Source organism: Microcebus murinus, chromosome 7, assembly GCF_040939455.1.
Source record: "Microcebus murinus isolate Inina chromosome 7, M.murinus_Inina_mat1.0, whole genome shotgun sequence".
NCBI lineage: Eukaryota > Metazoa > Chordata > Mammalia > Primates > Cheirogaleidae > Microcebus > Microcebus murinus.
This window is the reverse complement of record NC_134110.1, coordinates 22591278-22613740: the sequence shown is the minus strand read 5'-3', so window position 1 is coordinate 22613740 and position 22463 is coordinate 22591278.

Below are 22463 nucleotides of genomic sequence, written 5' to 3'. Positions count from 1 at the left end.
TGGCTTAAAACAACACAATTCTCTCCCTCTCTCTCTTTTTTTCCACCTGAGTTAAAGTACTTACATCCCCGGGCTGTAGTGGTGAAAGCACAGAATCTTAACTACTAGACTCTCAGCTATAGTGGCCTTAAAATAGCACAAGTTTATTATCTATTTATTATTTATTGCAGTTCCATAGGTTAAAGGTTCAACATGGTCTCACTGGGCTAAAATCAAGGTCTCAGTTAAAATCAAGGCAAGGAATCCATTTCTTTGCCTTTTCCAGTTCCCTGAGTCCTCATTTCTCAGCGCTGGCATCTTTCTTTTTCTACAGGGCCACCAACATAGCATCTTTCTGCCTCTTCGTCCCTTGTCACAGCTCTCTGACCAGCCAAGAAAAGTTCTCTGCTTTTAAGCGCACATGTGGTTAGATTGTGTCTCCTAGGGTAATCTCCTCAGCTCAGACTTTCTCCCTTAATCACATCTGCAATGTCCCCTTTGCCAAGTAAGTTAGCATAGCCACAGTTTCCTGGGATGAGGCTTGGATCTCTGTAACAAGGAAGCATTATTCTGCTGACCACAGTTTCTTGACACCTGGGCTCGACTGTTTAGAAATGCCTACATTAAACTTCTGGAGAAGAAGGTGATTGATGGGTGTGGTCTGAAGAGGAGGGGAAGGAAAAGCTGAAAAATAGGAAATCATGATGGCTGATTTACTCTGAAAATGATGTCCAAGTCTCTGACTCATGGGAAAATTGTGGGGTTTGATTTGTCAAGCTGGCTCGTGATACAGAATTAGAATTTGCACCAAGCTCTTTTGAAATCTGTTTTTATGCCACCAGGTCCATAGATGATACTATAGTTGTGACAACAACAAAAATGAGGTTTAAACAATCATCTTTCCTTGTTGGCGTCTCTATGGAAAGTGCCATTCAGAAAAAGGTGCACCAATGAGAACACGTTTGCACAGCTTTGCAGGACTTGCCACCTTAAGCAGAGACAGCCTCCCTAAACACAGGAGCATTAACAGCCTTGTTGCTGGAGGAGCCCTGAGTCTTAAATTCAAGCCTTGTGTTAGTTTTCCCTTGATTTAAACTCTTATTTTCCTTTGGGATGCTTTATCTTTCCTTTCATTGTGATTATCCAATGGACTGAGAGAATTTACTTAATTTCTTTAATTATAAATGAATGCTTTCAAGATTTTAATAACCTTTAAAGAGTGAGTAAGTGGCATGTAAAAAATGTGTCATTGATATGTACATTCCACTGAAATGTAATTAAGAACATTTTGAGACACACGCTTCTATATAAACCATCACATTACATTACATTGCATTGCATAATTGCATTATTTTTCTCTTACATTTTATTATTCCATTTATAATAAAAAAGATACTGAATGTACTGTGCAAGATAGTGTTGTTTTTTTTTAAATTGCAGTTTTGCAAAGATTTAGTTGCATATTCATAACCGCTGGTAACATGGTGCCAAGTGCTGAAACAATTATTCAGTGAATTCTTTGCATGACACTTCAGGGGAAAGGATGAAAGTGCTGAAGCCGGGTTCTATTTTAAGATCCTTGGCTGAGAATTGCTAGAACTACAGAAAGGAGCACTGCACCACTAGAGAAAGGGTCAAGAGGAGGAGAAACAAAGCGGGCATGATTAGGTATCAAAAAATTAATGTAGAGTATGGCACACAATAATTATTAACTGGATGATTGCAATCATTCTAGTTCTAGAATAAATGTATCAACTTATGTTTTAAAGGTTGGTTTGTACCTTTTTCTCGACAGTTAATACATAACCCCTAAAATTTTTTCTGTTAAGTAATATAGAAAAACCAAAGTCTATCATTCTTTATTCTTTATAAAATATGTTGAACTGTTATTCTATTTGATCAGGAATGATAAGGAGAACAAGAATTACTTATTCCCTTTTTATAGAAGAAGAAACTGAGGGAAATGAATTTGAATGCCTTGTTCAAGTTCTCACAGCTAGCAGTGCTAACTAGAAATGCCATCTTCTCACTTCTTTGTGATCTTTCTAGTATGCTATGCTACAGTTCACAAAAACATGTTCTTTGTTAACCAATAAGCCCTGTTGCAAGATGAGTTAACTAATCACAATGAAAATCAGTGATAAATAAAAATTCAGTACCCACTTATTTAATCAGTATCTTCTTTGTATATGTGTTCAAACAGTATCTAAGTGAACAGTAGAAATCACTAGATTTGGACAAGATTTTTATAATAACTCAAACTTATCCTTTGATTTAGGGCCAGTATTTTTCAACGAGCTGAGAAAAAAGAAGTTGGAGGCTTGCTTTTCAATAGAATGTCAAGATTCCTGTCTCCAGAGGGACATATACAAAGGGAAAATCAGCTCATAATGGTTTAAAAATTAATTTTGTTGAGATATAGATGGCATGCAATACACTGCACATATTTAAAGCATGCAGTTTGATGAATTTTGACATATATACACCACAGAACCATCACCTAAATGAAGCTCGTGAACATGCTCATTGGGACCAAAAGTTTCTTCATGTCCCTTTGGAATTCCTGTCTCCCATCACTCCCTACCTGACCTTTCCACATCTGGAGTCTCCAGGCAACCATTCTTTTCTGTCATGTAGATAAGTTTGCATTTTTAGACTCTTATGAAATGGTATTGTATAGTATGTAATTTTTCTTATCTGCCTTCTTTCACTGTTTTGAGATCCATCCATGCTGTGGCATATACCGAGAGTTAATTTGTTTCATTGCTGAAACAATGATTTGCTGAAACAATAATTTGTTTCATTGCTGAAAAGTATTCCATTTTATGAACATATTTCAGTTTGTTTATCCTTTCACCTGTTAATAGATATTTGGGTTGTTTCCACACTATGGCTTAGGAATAAAGCTGCTATGAACATGTGTCTAAGTTTTTGCACAGCCGTATTCTTCCATTTCTCTTGGGTAAATACCTGGAGTGGAATAGCTGAGATACATACATAGGTGAATATTTAACTCTTTATGACACAACCAAAATGTTTTCCAAAGAAAATTAAATTCATGAAGTAAAGCCTGTTTAAAAGTCAACTAAGAGCCCAGTAGAGCTACTCAGCATTTGAGCAATACATTTCCTGTTCATTAGTCAGTTAGCAGTACATGACAGTTCTAGTTCCTGCAAATCCTCATAAAATTCTTGGCATAGTCAGTCTCTTATTTATTCCAAGCTTCATTGAAGTATGATTGACAAATAAAAATTATGTATATTTAAGGTAAACAATGTGATGTTTTGATACACACATACACTGTGAAATGATTGTCACAATCAGATCTATCCATCACCTGGCATGGCTACCCTTTGGGTGTGTTCATGTGTGTGTGGTAAAGACATTTAAGATCTATTCTCTTAGCAAATTTCAAGTATACAGTACATCACTATTAACTATAGTCACCATGCTATCCATTAGGTTTCCAGAACTTACTCACCTTGTAAATGAAAGTTTATATACCCTTTAACAAACATTTCCCCATTTCTCCCACCTCCATCACCTGGAAACCAACCTTCTACTTTCTATTTCTATGAGTTCAACTTTTTTAGATTCCACATATATGGGTGATCATGAAGTATTTGTTTTTCTGTGTCTGGTTTATTTTACCGAATGTGGTATCTTTCAAGTTCATCCATATTGTGGCAAAAGGCAGGATTTCTTTCCTTTTAAAAGCTAATATTTCATCATGCATATATGCCACATTTTCTTTTCCCATTTACCCATCATCCATCAATGAATTTAAAACTTTGTAATTGGTGTGAAGTGTTATCTCACTAAGGTTTTAGTTTGCATTTCCCTTATGAATAATGATAGTAAGCATCTCTTCTTGGGCTTATTTGCTATCTGTATATATATTTAACAGCTTTCTTGAAACAGAATTCACATCCCGTACAATTCAACCCTTTAAAATGTATGATTCAATAGTTTTTAGTACATTCAAATGTATTTGCAGCCATTACCACAGTCAACTTTTGAACATTATTATCACCTCAAAAAGAAACTCTGTACTTTATCTATCATCCTTCAAATCTTCCTCCCCCAGCCCAAAGCAATGACTAATCTACTTTCTGTCCCATTGACTTCCATATTTATATGAGTGGAATCATGAAATATGTGGTATTTTGTGCATAGCTTCTTTCACTGAGTATAATGTTTTCAAGGTTCATCCATGTGGTAGCATGTATTAGTACTTCATCCTATTTTATGGCTGATCAATATACTCCATTGTATGGATATACCATATTCTATTTATCCATTCAACAGTTAATGAACATTTGGGTTATTCCTACTTTTTGGATGCTATAAATAATGCTAGTATAAACATTCATGTGCAAGTTTCTGTGTTAAAATATGTTTTCATTACTCATTGTTTTGCAGGACTGTAATTGCTGGGTAATATGATAATTCCATGTTTAATCATTTGAGGACTTACTGTTTTTCAAAGTGGCTGCACCATTTTACATTGCCCCAAGCAAGAAGTGTGTGAGGGTTCCAATTGTTCCACATCTTTGACAACACCTGTTACTTTCTGACTTTTTGATTCTAGCCATCCTAGTGGGTATGGAGTGGTATTTCAGAGTGGCTTTGATATGCATTTCCCTGATGACTAAAGATGTAGAACGTCTTTTTATGTGTTAATTGGCCATTTGTATGTTTTCCACAAAGAAATTTCTATTCAGATCCTTTGCCCACTTTTTTAAATTTCAGAATATTATGACAGTATAAATGCTTTGGTTACATGAATTGCTTTTGTATAGTTTGAGCCAAAGTTATAAGTGTGTACATCACCCAGATAGTATTCACCGTACCCATTAGGTGTGAATTTACCCACCCCTTCCTCCCCCTTGCCACCTGCTTGATTTCTGTTGAGTTTACTATCATATGTGCACATGAGTTTTGATTGATGAGTTCCAATTTAATAGTGAGTACATGTGGTGTGTTTGTTTTTCCGTTCTTGTGGTACTTTACTTAGAAGAATGGTCTCCAGTTCCATCCAGATTGTTACAAAAGGTATTAGTTCACCATTTTCTATGGCTGAGTAGTACTCCATGGTATACATATACCATATTTTATTAATCCATTCATGAATTGATGGGCATATGGGTGGATACCACATCTTTGTGATTGTGAATTGTGCTATAATAAACATTTGAGTGCAAGTGTCTTTTTGATAAAATGATTTTTTTCCTTTGGGTAAATACCAATAATGAGATTGCTATATCAAATTGTAGGTCTACTTTTAGTTCTTTGAGGTATCTTCATACTACTTTCCATAGAGGTTGTACTAGTTTGCAGTCCCACCAACAGTGTATAAATGTTCTTTTCTTTCTGTATCCACACAAGCATCTGTTGTTCGGGCACTTTTTGACAAAAGCCATTCTCACTGGAGTTAGATAATATCTCATTGTGGTTTTGATTTGCATTTCCCTGATGATTAGAGACACTGACTGTTTTTCATATGTTAATTAGGCATTAGTCCATCTTCTTTTGAAAGTTTCTGTTCATGTCTTTTGCCCAGTTTTTAATGGGGTTGTTTGATTTTTTTCTTGCTGACTTCCTTGAGTTCTTTGTGGATTCTGGTTATTAGCCTTTAGTCAGATGTATAGCATGCAAATATTTTCTCCAATTCTGTTGGTTGTCTATTCACTCTATTGTTTCCTTGGCTGTGCAGAAGCTTTTTAATTTAATTAGGTCCCATTTATTTATTTTTGTTGTTGCTATGATTGCCTTTGGTGTCTTCTTCATAAATAATTTGCATAGGACAATATCTATAAGAGTTTTTCCAACCTCCTCTTCTAGAATTATTATAGTTTCATTCCTTACGTTTAAGACTGTTATTCATAGTGAATTAATTTTTGTGAGTGGTGAGAGATGCAGATCCTGTTTCACTCTTCTACATGTGGCTATCCAATTTTTCCAGCACCATTTATTGAATAGGGATTCTTTTCCCCAGCATATGTTTTTTTCTGCTTTGTCAAAGATCAAATGACAATATGAGGATGGTTTTATATCTGGGTTCTCTGTTCTGATCCATTGGTCTATATGTTGGTTCTTGTACCAATACAATGCTGTTTTGATTACTATAGCCTTATACTATTTGGTTACTATAGCCTTATACTATAAAGCTATAATATAGCTCGAAGTCCAGCAAAGTGATGCCTGGACTTGTTCCTTTTGCTTAAGGTTGCTTTGGTTATTTGGGGTCTTTTCTGGTTCCATACATAGTATAGAATTATTTTTTATAGATCTGTGAAAAATGATGTTGGTATTTTAATGGGGGTTGCATTGAATCTGTAAATCATTTTGGATAGTATAGACATTTTAACAATGTTGATTCAATGATACCATGAGCGTGATATGTTTTTCCATTTGTTTAAATCCTCTGCTATTTTCTTCCTCAGTTTTTCATAGTTCTCCCTGTAGAAGTCTTTCACATCTTTGGTTAAATATATTTCTAGGTATTTTATTTTTTTGTTGCTATTGTGAAAGGCATTTTTAATTGGGCTATTTTTCTTTTTATTATTGAGGTATAATAATTCTTTATATATTCTAGATACAAGTACCTTATCAGATATATGATTTGCAAATATCTTCTTCCATTCAGTGGGTTGTCCTTTCACTTTTTAGTATTTTTTAATGCACAAAAGTTTTAAATTTTGCTAAAGTCCTGTTTATCTATTTTTTCTTTTGTTTCGTATGATTTTTGGCATTATATCCAAGAATTAATTCCCAAATTCAAAGTCATAAAGACTTACCCTATGTTTTCTTTAAGAGTTGTGTAACTTTGGTTATTATATTTTGGCCATTGATTCATTTGAGTTAATTTCTGAATATGGTGTGAGTTAAATGTCCAACTTTATGCTTTTGCATGTGCTTACTCAATTTTTGCAGCACCATTTGTTAAAAGACTGTTCTCGCCCCCCCCCCCCAACAGCTTTGGCACCCTTGTTGGAAGTCAGGTGACCATAGATAGGTAGGTAGCTGACAGTATTTTAGATGAAGATACTGCTCTGAGTATAACTCTGCCAGGTATGTCATTGGGCAGCCAATATGCCCTGTCGTCCATGGGTCCAAATAAGCAAATTCTGAAAATGATAGGAAAAAAGACATTTTTAAAAACATCTTTAGAAGCCTGGGAGAAATTTGACTAACCCCTGCCCAAATAACTCATTTTGAAAGGACTAATGATGTCTCACACACTGCAGGATCCAGACACCAGGCAGGACTCGCCTAAGTGCACCCATCTTTGGGCCAATTAAAGTCCAGACGCTGAACTTCGAGAGGACGAGAGACAGAACAGTGAGAGCCACTGCATTTGCATCAGAAAATCCCAACTGTGACGTTTTTCCTGAAGAATAATGAGACTAAAAATGTGACCTACACGAAGAGAGGATGTCTGGGATCTCTCTGTTCACCATAAGCCTTGCCTGACACTCTGTTGAACATTGAGGGAGTTTCCTCTAAGTGGATATTAAATGAATGCAGAAATTTCCAGAATTCTGATGTCTCTGAGATTTTCCATTTCCAAAGGGTGAATTAATTTGATCCTAATGAACAATTCACAGATTCTCCATATGACAGAGGTGAAACAGTTCAAGTGGTCTCTTTGCTGAAATAGACATGATCATGTAAGAAACCTGAAATAGAAAAACAAAGTATATTTATAAGAAAAATCAAAACAAAATAGAACAACACTGACCTATATTCATTTAAAATGTCTACATTAGAGGTTATGGAAAGATTTTAGTTTCAGAAACCAGTTTCAAGGTTGGAAAATACCGATCTAGGTATGTTTTTGCATTGAATGCCAGATAACAAATTTGTCTTTTTTCCTTACTGATTTAATCCTGGAGTTTGGGCACTGGCAAGTGTAGTTTTAGTGACTATTGAAAAGGCCAATAGAAAAGAGACTTTGATGTTAAGTCTTAGATAAATGCCCCTCACCTTCCCCAAGATTCTTTGATGTTCTATTTTGATACCTATTACTGTCATCAGGACAAAATTATTCTCTCCAGAATAATATGATGAATCTATTATTAGATTATATCAATTGGTAGGGTATGCATAAGACATTCAGACAGAGACAAGCCCACATAAATGCTATAGTAGACCTCTGTAATCAGAGAAAAAGGCCCAACAGAGGTCAGAGATAGGAAAAACTGAGCACACAATGAACACTTATCTCTGTTCTCTTAGGAATGCAAACGGGTGCTACCCTTCTGAAGCAGATTCCAGAAACACCCAGTATCCAGAAAAATTGCATGCACATTCACCCATAACTTAAAATTTCCATTTTTAGGAATCTGTCCCAAAGATACAATGGCAAAAGTATGAAATGCCTTTTCATAAGGTAGCATTATTTATAAAGCTAAGGACTAGAAATAATAAAATGCACACCAAAAGGAGAAGCACACAGTTTACGGCAGGCTTAAAATTGCCCTCCCCACTCCCCGCTGCCTCCAAAGAAAGATATCCACATCTTAACCCACGGAAGCTCTCTGAGTGTTACCTGAAACCAAAAAGGGGCTTTGCAAATGTGATTAAGTTAAGGATCTTGTGGTGGGAGATTATCCCATATTATCTGGAGGGCCCAAAATACAAGCTTATAAAAAGTCAAGAGGTATTTGACATACAGAGAGGAAGGCTACGTGAAGATGGAACAGAGAAAGATTGAAGGTGCTGGCCTTGAAGATTAGAGTGATGCGGCCACAAGCAAGGAACCCAATAGTCACCAGACACTGCAAGAGGCAAGGTGCAGATCCTCCCCTCCAGCCTCCAGAGGAAGCATGGCCCTGCCAACACCTTGATACCTTGACTGGGTCCAGTGATACTGATTTCTGCATTCTGGCCTCCAGAACTCTTAAAAAACAAATTTCTGTTGTCTTAAGCCACTAAGTGCATGGTAATTTGTTATAGCAGCCACAAGAAAATAATACATTGTCGTAACAAGGAATGAAGACTATACTGATGTGGATTGATTCTCTAGCATATGAGGAGGTATTGGCAAACTTTCTTTATGAAGCCCCAGATAGTTCAGCTTTTTGTCTTTGTGTGTCACACAGTCTCTGCCTCAACTGTTCAACTCTGCTGTTGCAGCCATGGGCAATATGTAAATAAGTGGGTGTGGCTGTTTCAAATAAAACTTGATTTACAAAAACAGCGTGTGGGACAGATTTGGTCTGTGGGTCACACATAGTTTACAAACTCAAACTCTGATGTAGAATTAAGTGGAAAAAAATAAAGTGGAAAAAAGCAGGCATGATATGCTACCATTTATCTAAAGGAAATAATGCTACATATAGAAAACAATGGAAAGAAAAGCCCAAAAATATTTTAAGTGGTTACGTGTTCAAGAAGGAAGAGAATAGGGTGGAGGGGGTGGTAATAAAAACCAGTGTTCTTATACTGGACCTTATTTTATAGATATGACCTTATAATAATAAAAATATTTTATGTAATCATAAATCAAAATTAAATTTAAAAATCTTGCCTATAAACTGAAGGCAAAATGAAATAAATATTTCGATGATAGAGACAACAGTACCAACACAACAACAGCTAAATAGTCCATCATAAGCATGCCACAGAACCAGTTAATTATGTTTAAAGCTAGTAAGTAAAGGAGAAATATGAATCCTGCCTTTCCTATACACACCGTATCCCAAGGAAACCAAATAGTTGATGGGGGAGAAGTCTCACCTTATAGAAGTAGTACAACCAATAAATAAAAAAGGGACAAAGAATCAGAATATCACTATGATGCTACCCCTAGTGAATGGATGGTGTCATCAATGGCCGCTGACATCACAGAAACAACCCGGCAGTAAGCACCTCCGCATAGCATATAGCACCACTCACAAAGCAGTCTTGACAAACAAGAAGATAAACTCAAATGTGAATTTGATCAAGCCTCTGGATCTAACTACTTGATTATATAAAACATAGGAAACAGAGAAACACATTAAATGCCCCAAATCAGCAAAATCCAGAAAATTCTAAAAGGCAAATGAGTTGTTCCTTCAATGAATAAATTTCAAAGAAAAACAGAAGAGGAGGATCCCATTGATTAAAAGAGACTTAGAAGGCATATCAAACAGAACAAGATATGCACCTTATTTTAATCTTTATGCAAACAAAATATAAGAAAAGTCATGAGCTAATGAAGGACATTTAAACAGACTGGATATTTGAAGATAATAAGGAATTATTGTTTATCCTTTTAAGGCATGAATATATACAGGTAAAATTTTGTGATTTGAAGACTTGCATCAAAATAATCTGGGGTTGGGAGAAGAATATAAATGAAAAACAAAATTGGCCAGAAATTAATTATTAGAGCTGGGCGATGAATATATGGGTTTCATTATAGCATTCCTTCTACTTTTTATTTGTAATTTTTCATTTTTTTTTTTTTTTTTTTTTTTTTTGAGACAGAGTCTCATTATGTTGCCCAGGCTTAAGTGACTGCCGTGGTGTCAGCCTAGCTCACAGCAACCTCAAACTCCTGGGCTCAAGTGATCCTTCTGCCTCAGCCTCCCGAGTAGCTGGGACTACAGGCATGCGCCACTATGCCCGGCTAATTTTTTCTATATATATTAGTTGGCCAATTAATTTCTTTCTATTTATAGTAGAGACAGGGTCTCACTCTTGCTCAGGCTGGTTTCGAACTCCTGATCTCGAGCAATCCACCCGCCTCAGCCTCACAGAGTGCTAGGATTACAGGCGTGAGCCACCTGCCTGGCCCATAATTTTATTTAAATAAAGCAAATCAAAACAAAATAAAGCAAAGCAAAAGAAATCCCCTACTAATAATAAAAAAATAAAGGATTGTATTAAATAAAATTATATCAAATACATATGAATCCATGAGTTAATAATGGCACTTTTAAAATAACTAAATTCTTTGGTCACTGATGTTGGTGAGGTACAAGCTCATTATTTCCAACAATTTTTAAATACTGAGAGAAAATAAAGCCTTGAGAGAAAGTTATTCTTTATATTAATAGAAGAATGACAGCTGATAAAAGTAGGAAGAAAGATCAATTGTCTGTTTTTAAAATAGCATTTTGCCACCTCTTATAAAATAATGAAATTGGGTGACATCGATGGCTGATAAAACCACTAATGAAAAGTTGAGGGGAGCTTTGTAATGGATGGAGTAAGCCCTTGACCCTTTTCGTTAACCAGGGATGACGGCCTTCCTTCCTGACGTGGTGCAGCAGGAAGACCCCACGGCACTTATAAGTATTCTTGACCCAAAAGCTGAACTTACACCTAATTAAGTCTCTATATCTAACCCTCAGTTTCAGAATATGCAGGGAGCAGAGAAGCATATATCATACAACAAGGAGGAAGCAGTAAGTCAAATCAAAAGTAAAAAAAACCCAAAAAAACTCAGGACGACAGATGCCATTTCTTTAACAATAACATGGCAGAGAAAGGGAACAGGAAATGGCAGGAAGGAAAGAGACCCAGGAGACCTCTCCATCAGCCACACAGGCCGATGGACCTCGCCTGCATCCTGATTCAAACAGATCGATTGTTCCAAGTCTTTTGTTGAGACAATCAGGGAAGTTTGAAAACTGGCTGGATATTAGATGGTGACAAGAAGGAATTATTGTTAATTTTTGTTGGTTGTGCTTATGTTAAATAAACAACAACAACAACAACGAACGAGCTATTATCCCGTAGAGATACCTACTAAAATATTTGTAGGTGAAATAAAATGGAGTTTGCTTTAAAAGACACCAGCCCTTGCACAGAAAATGTGGAAGGGAATGGAGAAAATGGCAATACTGAATTAGGCAACACCAGAAATGCAGGATGGAAATTAGCCTCAGGATGGGTTCCCATGTGGTGGGTTATCGTTCTCCGTACTCTGCTTTTATACATGTTTGAAAATGTCCATAAAAAAAGCTCCTGCTGCTTCCTTCCTCGTGGTTAAATATATCAGTTACCAACTGGTTACAAGAACAGAATCAATGTTCGGTTTTTTGCTTTTGGAAAACAGATATAAGTCAAAATTCTGAAATTAATTTTTCTCCTTTCTCCATCCTTATGGAGCTTAGAGTAACAGTTCATTTCAGTAAACAAAGTTTTTGGAATTCCAAGAAGCAAAGAATATTGGTTTCATCTGGCGAACGACAGCAAGCCTTACTTATAAGGATACATTTAAAAGCCATTTAGGAACAAACTGATATATTGGAAGCTCATAATTATAAATGTTGGAGCGATTAATGAAAACAGCCTTCAGGGCCTTTTTATATCTAAAAAAAGAAAACAAGAAAGAAAAAGAAATCCCTCACTCCATGCTTTCATTTTAGCAATGGAAACCCCTTGTGCTGATTCACCCTATGTTCAGATTACTTATTCACAGAAAAGTACTTAAACAAATTCTCACCATGTGCCTGGAACACATGAATCACCAAATGCTCTCGGCTGTCTTGGGCACAGGCTCTGGTCCAGACCTGACTCTGGGCAGGAGCCGCATTTCCTGGAACTGGAAAAGACGAGCCAGTGCGCACCAACGACCAACAAATTCAGGTAGACCTTAGGCTGCCCAGGACAACTGTTTTGCGAGACGAGGACACTATGGGGCTGGGGGACTGGATCAGATCCCTGTGGCCACCCCACTGGGCAGAAGCAAAGAAGGTAGAAGCTGTGTTTGTGGCTCTCAGGCTAGGGGTCGCCCATCCTGATTGCAGATGCATGCATCCACACCACGAGCTAGCAAGGGTGTGGATGAAAAAGTCAACTTTCAATCTCTGAGGGTGATTTAAAAATCTATACAGTTAAATTGGACTTTTTTGGGGGGGGTGTGCACTTCTATGAGTTTTAGTTCATGGATAAATACCTGCTCCCAGCACTGCAACAGGATACAGAACCTGCGTCACCCCAGACAACTCCTCATGCTGCCCCTTTGTGCTCACCTCCTCCCCCCCATACCCTGGCAACACTGATCTTTTTGAGTCTTTTTAAGCTTTTACATTCAAGTTATTTTCCCCAAGATTAGATTAATGCCGCCTGCCTGATTTCAGTGGGCTCCACCAAATGCTTGTTTATCTTTCTTTCCAGCACAATTCTTGCTATGTTCCAGTTGCTGAGTATAAGGAAGGGATAATACACATTTTCAGGCCTCATTTTCATCACTGTTAAATTATCCCTAGCCTCATAATCTGCTGTTATCAGAGTCCCCACATCATTCCACCCACGATGGAACTGGCTTTATTTTCCTACCTCAGAGGCCATAAGAGAAACACGCCCAGATGAATGTCGCAAAGCATGGAGAAGGGGTGGCTGGGTGCCAAAGACTCCAGCAGCAGCAGCAGAAGGATTTGAGAAATTTGGGGGAAACACAAACTTCTCTCCACCCCAGCCCCAGAAAGTGGTTACCCACTCAAGGACAGTAAAATAGCACAAATAAATGTTATAGAAGGCCATTTTTGTAACTAGCAGCAAGTTCAGGTGGCATTTTGGTTTGTCAGACTCAGGCTCTAATTACAAGCTCATGAAATTGAGCTTGTTGGTTGGAAATTAATATAAAAAGAGAGGAAATTAAATGTGCACCCACTACACGCCAAGAATGCCTCCTTCCTGAACTTGCCGGGAAGTCTTCAAGGAAAGCAAGATTAACTTTGCTTTGTAGAGATGATAGATCTGAGCTTAACTAGCACACCCAGAGATCCCACTGGGATTCACACCCGGGTCTCTTTGACTTCCAGCCTGCGAGGATAGCAGAGGGCCAGAGAGGCTTTGCCAGGGGAACTTGTCTTTAAATGATTGCTTTCCTCCCTTTTGACATTTCCACTTCTTACAATATAGGAAAATGAATTTCACAAATACATTTCTGCCAATTCGCCCTCTGTACAGTTATATCTTGCTAGATAATCAATACTGAGCCTTCTGAAACAGATCTTTCTCCGTTGCAATGGAGATGGCAGAAGGGATGGGCTCGTGACACAGAAGCAATTGGCACAGGAGCCTGGAAAATAGAACACTCCACCGACTGCAAGCGCACTGCTCCTTGGCAACTGAAACCCGCCTGATCGGCTCTGGAGAAACCTGAGCCTCTGCAGTAATTCATCTCTCCTGCCGTCCCTGTTTTAATCAGGGCTGCAGAGCTGCTACAGAATGAGCACACAGAGCACCCACCCGCACAGGGACTGCGTGACTGAGCTGCTGGAAAGGGCTGTTTTCCCTTTCAAAAGTAGCAAACAAGAACAACTGATCCGATTGATCAGATTGGATTTCTAATCAAAGGAGGAGGAGAAAATTGATCAAGTAACAAACACATCCAAGGGTTTCCCAGTGTCAGCTTCTCCTTTCCTCATGTCACACCCGAGCTGTGCCACTGACGAGCAGCAGCAGCTTAGACACCCTGCGACCAGCGTCCATCTCTATGTTTGCTCCAGTCTTGCTCGGTGTGCACCTTGGCATTTACAAGGATGCTGACAGCGGAGCCTCCAGACAATTTTTTCTTATATCGTGAATCCCAAACCAACAAACGTGCATTTCATTTAACTTCTGAAGTCCTATAATACCTGATATTTGGGACATTTGACTTTCCTGAGGCTCAGCCTGCCCAGTGGTAAGGGTGGCTCTTAACACTTCCTGGGGTCCCCAGGGCCTAGGATGGTGCTTGGAAGAAAGCGCTGGCCCATCAAGGGTGTGGAGTGTTGTCTGGGGATAGAACCACTTGCAGAAGAGGTGAATATGAAGGGACTATAGTAGCACAAAGGAAAATATTAACGAGCACAGCAAACACTACAAACCTATCTCTGATGGGTTTCTCAAGTGTGGGAAAGTGTGGGATCCACAGGGAAGGAAAAGGGTCAGAAGAGAATATAACACCTGTCTTTGGGTAATTTTAAAATAACGAACAAAAAGGAAAAACACATAAAACAGTTTTGAATTGGCATTTGTTTTTGACAACTCGCCCTCATTTTACAGATACCCCCAGCCAGCCACTTCTGGGCCTGCCCACATGGTCTGCAAGCCCCGCTGCTGTCCGGCTGCCCTTTCCAGGACCTGGTCAGGCTATTTGGCTCCACAAAGCAACACAGAGAAAGAAGTCGTATTGAATGATGCCAGACTGAAAGAAGCTCCTCGCCTTTGTGACACTGGCTTGCTCGCTGCCGAGTGACCTACAGCCTTTGCTTTGCGCGCGCCGCTGCCTAGCCCCTGGCGCCGAGGCCGGGTCTGGCCAAGCGTCGATCAAACCCGCTGCCGTGCCGCACTCTCTCCAGGAGTCGGAGCGGGCGCCACGGAAGGAGAGGCTCGCCAGGGAGGGGACAGTGTCTCACAGCCCAGGGCACCCCCAGCTGGCGCAGGGAAGCGGAAGCAGCCCCGTTGGCACGCGTGGCGTTGGCATGCCGACAGCCTGCTCAAACCGTCTCAGGAGACTTGCCCTGAGTCCCAACGATTCTGTGATGTCCCAGACTTTTTGTTTCCCCAGAGCTGTCCACTTACTCCTGAGTTGTTTTGGGAGACCGAGTTCCGAGGCCGCCACAGGACGTCTCTGACTGGGACTTGACCCACGCGCGGCCTTCTCGGTGAATTGCGCGCGGGGCTCCATTCAGAGCTCTCGCCCGCCCGCCGCCGGGCACACAGCCCCCGCCACGTGCTCAGCCAGGCTGCCAGGGCCTCATTGTCCTCCTAGAAGCCACTGGTGTGGGTATAAGAACGTGCTGGCTCCCATTTGGGGCCCAAATCAGATGCTCTGTAACGTCCACCCCTCCACTCCAGCCTTACAGTCTCAGCAGGAGTCGAGCTGCTCCTGTATCTCAGGGTCCTGTAAACACACACTCCAGCCTGGGTCCCTTGCAGGACACTGCTGCCCCCTGTGTCTGGCTGCTGCTCTGCAGCGCTCGCTCCTGGCGTGCTCCGGTTAAGTCCGGCCGACCAAAGAGAGACTGTCTCCTCTATGCCAGGCGAAGTCAAAGTCAGTGGGGACCCAACGGTAAATGCGACATGGGCCTTACCCTCCAGGAGGTCACATCCTTGATGGGGGCGGGGGATAGAACATGTACACCAATCGTAGAATACAAGGATTAAAATGTATACAGAAAACAGGAGCAGTTTGGAGTCAGACGGAGGCTTTGAAAGAGGAATAAAACATTGACCAAGTTGGACAAAGGCTGCAGGGCCCTTCCCAGGTAGAGGGGTGGTGCGAAGAGAACCACATAGATATAGCAAGTTTGGAGAAATATAGAGACAATAAAATTAGCAGAACATAAAATCCTTGAGAAGAGTGTGGGGTGTGTACCATCAGGAGGAGAATTTCTAGGGACACAGGCAGGAGACTAAGGGAGCTTATTGATAAGGGGACTCTTTGCAGGATCGCAAGCAGGGAAGTGGCATGATCAGGTATCTCCGTCCTCTGGGGCAGCTATAATAAAATACCTTAGACTGGGGGAGGGTGCTTATACACAGCAGAAACTTATTTCTCATGGTTCCAGAGACTAGATATCTAAGATAAACTCACTAGTAGATTGGTGTCTGGTGGGGGCCCATTTTCTGGTACCTAGACGGCACTTTCTCGCTGAGTCCTCACATTCTGGAAGGGGCAGTTGGGAGTGGTGTGTTTGGGGTTTCTCATGCTGAGTGTGACGGGCTTTGGTCCTTGGCTGTGCCTGCTGAGTTCAGAGTCAGAGAAAATGGGGAAAGCAGGTGGCACCTGAATGGCAGTGTCTGAGGACCACAACGTGCACCCTGAGCCAGTTGTTTACCTGAGCACCCCTCCTGGAGCCATCAAGAGGCTGTTCTGTCTGGTCTCTCATTCGCTGGCTACAATTACACAATGTCTTTTTTTGTGAAATCACAGTCACCCCAACTGGAAATGACAGAATCACCTTTCAGTCTTCCCTTTTCCTTGGCCCCTTGGTGACTTGGCAGTATGGTTCTCTATGGGAAATATCTCTCAGACCTCTCTCTTCTAAACTGTTTACTTATTTTTGACAGATACATAAATTCATGCATTTAGTCATCGAGTGAACATTTATTAAATCTTCCAGAAGGTGTGCACCAGGCACTGGACATACAAGATGAATAAGGCGTGGTGTTTGTGGCTGGGAGACTGTGGAAGGAAGCGATGGGTGAACATGTCAATAGAAGTCACAATGGGTCACCTGCCCCAGAGAGGCACCACATGCTGGTGGAGTCTGGAGTGGGGGATATTAACTCTTCCTGCGGCATTCAGAGATTCTTCTGTGGAAAGGTGATGGTCAACCAGAGTGCTCCTGGTGAACAGGTTATTATCCTGGGAAGGGGAAATGGCGATTCAAATGGGCATCTGGTCAGAGGACAGAGAGTGAGCGTAAGTCCACACTGGAGACGTGGGGCCAGTGGTTGGAGCTCAGGGAAGGTGGAAACCATCAGGACAAGCATCTGTGACCAGGAGAAAGATCGTCAGGGACCAAATGTAAGCTAAGGAGAAGGAATTTTATCTTGAGAGCAGTGTTGACCTATTAAAGGGTTTTAGAGAAGTAGCACAAAACAGGGACATGTTAAATATGTAGTGAATTTAACAATCAAAGTTTTCATGTGCACATGTGATTGTATTGTAACTCACCTCCAAGCTGTCGCTGTGGCTTTCATTCTTCCTTGGACATTTCTTCCATTTAAAAAATAATAATTATAAAATGGGTAAGTCACACAAATTAAAATTTATCATTTACTTTTTTTTTTACTGTGTGAGATAGCCTTTGCATGGTAAATGTTTTTTAAAAAATCAGTCTCTTTCAATATGTATTACAAACAAGATTCTGAAATGCCATGTAATGAATGGCAACATTTCTAGCTATTATGCTGATGATTTGTAATGCATGAATGCAATTGTGGCACTGAGACAATACTTCCTAGAAATAAGTTTAGGATGCCTTGGGCGCTCCCCGCTCCTCTCATCTTGAAAATCCCTGATTCTGGTTCTTTGGGCAACACAGTATAAAGGGTAGGTGTCTAGAATCAGCCTGGCTGGTGTTGACTCTGCTCTGTCCCTCTTTAGTGATGAACATAGGCAGGTTACTTAACCTCTCTCAGCCTCCACTTCTATAGAATGGAGATAGTAACATCAGTAATATTATAGAATTATGGTGAAGATTAATTGATCTAATTAAAGTGTTGTAGAGCCACAAATTCAGGCTTGTGTACTCGACGCACAGCTAAAGCCAAACACTGTGTCACCTGGACTTGAAGATAAGAAAAGGTTTGTTTGATTTGGCCCAAGCAAGACAACAGGAGGGAATATCTTTCATATCTGTCTTCCCACAGAGATGAGGTGGAAGGTTTGACATGGTGGGTAGAGGAGGGGTCCCAGGGGACGGAGGATGAGGTCTGTGTTTCTTCAGTCTCAGATGGCATCTTGAGCAACCAGACTTTTGCATGTCAGCAGCTAACTTCCTCAAAGGCATTCATTCTTTCTGCAAAACTCACTCAGAACATTTTCTTGTGACCCTGGAGTTGTCTCTTCCTGCTTGACATAAGACAGCTAGCACCCCAGCAATTAGTGATTACTGTGAGAACAAAGAGTATTGGACAGGAAGCAAGAGGTCAATGTGGGCAAACAACCAAGACCCTATTTTAAGTTATTTCAGCCATTAAAAATGCTGGGGTACTAAAATCTCAAGGGGTTCAGCTACAAAAGGGTGGATCTTCTAGACTGGAGGTGTGAGGAGCTCGGCAGACCCTCTTGTCAGTGAAAAAATGCACTGCTAAAAATTATTTTTTTAAAATTTGAAGTCTCTGGAAATTGTCTTTAGTGAATACAGAAAGTGGAGAAATAATCCTTCAAGAAAACCTACGAAATCTTGATAAGAACAGTGAGAGTCTGTGGCATTTGAGGCTCTCTGTTCTCATCCCACCTTCCCACCAACGCCATGCACTGAGGGTCTTACTCTAGTCACTCTGTTCAGGACAGGTGCAACCAGGAAGACAAGGTTTTCCTCTTTCCCCAGCTCCTGGGCCAGGATACAGTTTTATGCCAAGAGGGGCAGGCTTCCATCATCTCTCACCCTTCCTGGTTCAATGCTGCGAAAGTGCTATTTTGGATAAGTGCAGCCAAGATGCCTTCCCTCATTCAGCCCCCACTCATAGGACTCTGCTCTGTGTGTGGCAGGCTGGAACACTGGAGCCCAAGCGCTCTCTCTCCAGCTTGCTCACAGAGGTTCCGTACCAGAAGAGAAAAGTCAAGAAATAAGGGCTGGCCTCCCCCAGAGCTCATTCACAGAGTAGAAGTGTTACTCCAGATAAAGAAGGTGACTGTTTCCACCCACAGATTCAGGACAAAGGTTTTCCCAAGGTAAGAGGTAGATCATAAGGAAGGATACCGTCAAAGTATTTCCTAAAGGGACAGACTTTATTTGGAACAGAGCTGGAGAAGTTCATGTCTGAGTGCATTACAGAAACCTGTGGAAATCTTAGTGCAAGCAATTAAGAGGGTTGGTAGCTCCATGATGCTAGTAGCAAAAAGCAAAACAATAGACCAACCACAGGTTTAACAGACAGTGCCAGAGAAAGAGTTAGCCAAAAAGAGCCTTTTGGGGTTCATATTCATCTTTGGAGGTCTGGAAGACAGTGCCCATGCGCTAGATTGTGCCCATGCAGGAACAATCAGAACAGGACATGGAACATACCTGAAAGCCTTCCCCTAGCCCCACTGAGATCCTTTAGCAAAAGGCCACGAGCCTTGGATTACAATTTAGCTGGACAATAAGCTACTCTGAACCAAGAGAGCACCTATTCAGCTAGACTCAAAAATAAAATACCATTCATTCTCAGTGATCAGATGCCCAAGACTGTGCCCTCTCAGAAATGTCCAGAGATTCAACCTCCAAGCTTCTGAGACTCTGGAGAAATGTGGGGAAAATTAGTAAACTCCTTGAACAGTGAAAGAACTCCCTAAGCCACAAACACATGCATGGTAAAGTCTGAAAATCTAAGTGGCTAAGGGAACTTAAATATTAATACAATCTCTCCCCAATAAGTTGTTTATGAAAATCACTGGGGATTCCTAGGAAGCCAGGCTAAAATATAAAAAAGGAAGAAGGGGAACCTAAACAGCGACATCAGAGGCTGCACAATATATATTGAAAGCAGAAGTGTGGAAAAGATATATCATACAAACAGTAATCATAACATAAATACTAATGTTAGACAACATAGACTTCAAGACAAAAAATAATTACTAGAGATAAAGAGGGGCATCTGATTAAAGAGTCAATATTGCAAGAAGATACAACAATTACAAACACATCGTGCCTAATAATAGAACCCCAAATACATGGAACAAAAACTAATAGAATTGAAAGAAGAGATAGACAACTCAACAAAAGTAGTTAGGGATTTAAGTATCCGAATTTTGATTATGGATAGAATAAATACTCTTATAAAAAAGATATATAAGACTTAAACAGCACTATAAACCAACAAGTCCTGCTCAACATCTCTCGTACACTCAACCCAACAACAACAGAGTACATTACATGTTCTTCTCAAGTGTACAAGAAACATTCTCCAGAATAGACAATGTGCTAGTCCATAAAATGAGCCTCAATAGTTTGAAAAGGATTAAAATCATGTATGTTCTCTAACAGGAATGGAATGAAATTAAAAATCAATAACAAAAGAAAATTTAGGCTATTACAAAAAAATGTGGAGGTTAAATAAAGCACTCCTAAATAACTCCAAGAAAAAAACCCACAAGGTAATTACAAACTACTTGAGATGAATAAAAACGAGAAAATACCATACAAGAATTTACAAAATGCAACTAAAACAGCTATTAAAGGAAAGTTTATAGATATAAACACCTCTTTCAAGAAAAAAGATTTCAAATCAATAATCTAACTGTCCCTCTCGGAAACTATGAAAGAAAAACAAAATAAAACCAAGCCAGTTCAAGAAAGGAAATAAAAATTAGAACCAAAATAAATGAAATAGGAAATAGAAAAGTAATAGAGAAAAATAAATTAAACCAACACATGATTATTTGAAAAGATCACCTGAATTGACAAACCAAGAAAATGGTTTTTACATGACTACCCAAGAAAAAGGGAGAGAAGAATCATATTACTAAAGTCAAGAAAAAAGTGGGAATAGTATTACAAAAGTTACAATAATAAAAAAGATTATAAGGGGATACTATTTACATATGGGTGCCAACAAATTAGAAAACTAAATAAAATGAACAAATTCCTAGAAAGACACTCATTACTAATTTTACTGAAGAAGAAATAGAAACTCTGAATGGAATTTTAACAAGTGAAGTGATTCAATTAGTAATTTTAACACTTCCCACATAGAAAATCCCAAGCCGACACAGTTTCATTGAATTCTACTACAGATTTAAAGAAGAATATGAATTCTTCAGGAGTACTTCTGGAAAATAGAAGACTAGGGACTATTTCCCTGCTTATTCTATGAGGCCAGTATTACTCTGACATCACAAAAAAGAAAATTACAGACCAATATCTTCTATGAATATGGATGCAAAAATCCTCAACAAAATACTGGCAAACTAAATCCAGCAACATATAAATAAGATTATACATCATGACCACATTGTATTTATCCCAGGAATTAAAGGTTGGTTTAGCATCCAAAAATAATTAATGTAATACACATTGATGTAATTCCATATTAACAAAATATAAGGGGCAAAGTACATGATCATTTTTAATACATGCAGAAGCAAGAAAAATACGTAACAAAATCCAATATGGTTTCATGATAAAAACATTTTACAAATTAGGAGTAAAAGAAAAATTTCTCAACCTGATAAAGTTCCACTACAAAAATTCTACAGCTAACATCATACTCAATGGTGAAATACTGGATGCTTTCCCCCTAATATAAGAAATAAGATATAAGTGTATTCTCTCACCACGTCCATTCAACGTTTTCTAGAGGGTCTGTCTCAGGCATTTAGGCAAGAAAAAGAAATAAGAGGAATCCGGATAGGAAAAGAAGAGATAAAATTATCTCTATTTGCCAATGATATATAGGCAAGATTATTATATTTGCCAGTGCTATCATTGGTATCATATACAAAATCATTAGTAATCCACAAAAAACTAATAGAGCTAATAAAGAAGATACAATATCAATATACACATGTCAATTAAGTTTCTATACAACCAAGAAACAAGTTATAAATGAAATTAAGAATATAATTCCAAACACACCAGAAACTCAGAGTACAAAAGCAAAAATAAATAAATGGGACTACATCAAATTAAAATGCTTCTTCACAGCAAAGAAAATGATCAACAAAATAAAATGGCCACCTACAAATTAGAAAAAATATTTGCAAACCATGTATCCAAGAAGGATTAATATCCAAAATTTATAAAGAACTCATACAACTCAATAGCTGGAAAACTAATGTCCCAGTTAAAAACAGGCAAAGGACCTGAGTAGATATTTCTTCAAAGAAAACAAAGAAA